Source organism: Triticum dicoccoides, chromosome 3A (assembly GCF_002162155.2).
Source record: "Triticum dicoccoides isolate Atlit2015 ecotype Zavitan chromosome 3A, WEW_v2.0, whole genome shotgun sequence".
In the NCBI taxonomy this organism is placed as follows: Eukaryota; Viridiplantae; Streptophyta; class Magnoliopsida; order Poales; family Poaceae; genus Triticum; species Triticum dicoccoides.
In genome coordinates, this window is record NC_041384.1 from 61249396 (window position 1) to 61250550 (window position 1155).

The window sequence follows — 1155 nt, forward strand, 5'->3', positions numbered from 1 at the left end:
CGAACTCGCCGCGAGCCGCGCCGCCTCCGCCCCCGAAGCTCCACGCGCGCCACCGCAGACCGCCGCCCGGATCTGGCCCGTCCCCGCCCAGATCCGGCGGACCCGACCCCATCTCCCTCCACTTTGGCCTCTCCCTCCACTTCGGCGAAGATCCGGCGAAGTTTCAGCGCCACCTCGGTTCGCGTGCAAAAGTCAACCCTAGATCTGGAGGTTGAAATTTTGCCCAAGTCCTTTTTTGTTATATTTTCTAGCCCTGTTCTATATGTCATAACTCTGTCATCGTAGCTCCGTTTCGTGCGCATAATATATCGAAATGTTCATATGGATGTGCTCTTCATTTTGTTCCATTGCACCATGCTTGTTTGAGTCCATCTTGATGCCCAAATTATTGATGCAAGAGTGCTAAATTTTTTTAGTTCCTGTTACTTAGCAGATCTTTAGCATTTGTCATTTTTGCCATGATTATTGTGTGCTGCTTATGGACTTGAGCTCTACATGTGTTTTGGGCTATGCCATGCCATCTTTACAGGGGTGTGTATGCCATGTAGTTTTGTGATCAATGTGGTGACTAGCACAAGCATGCAAAGTAGCCCTCGTGATGTTGCTGATTTCAGGGACTTAGATTTTCACTTAGTCATTTCCCTGATGTTATTTTTATGTCATGTATTCATGTTGCTACAGAGAGATCTATGCCTCTTTTGAGTATGTTCAGTAAGGATGATTTTTACATATGGTTATGCTTTATCCATCCATGTCCCTGTTTGCATTTATGGAGTATCCTAGAATGACTCAATCTTGCTCTACTTTTGCTATAAAATGTTCCTGGCAGATTGTTTATGTGTTAATCAATTTTGCCAAGGTTGTTGTAGTTGATCCATGCATGCTATGAGATTGTTCTTGCCTTATTTAGCTTCTTGATCATGCCTTCTTGTTGGTAGTATGCTTAGTTTGTCATGCCATGCCTTGTGTTGAGTGAATCGAGCTCGCGAACATGCCTTCATAACTCTGTTTTTGCCATGTCCAGTTTTCTGCTAAGTCTGAATCTGTTAACGAAACTTGTTATGTTTACATGGGCGCCATCATATTTTCTGATCCTTTTTGGCTTATGGTCAGTAAGGGACTTTTGCTATATGCTTTGAGTAGATTCATGCGATG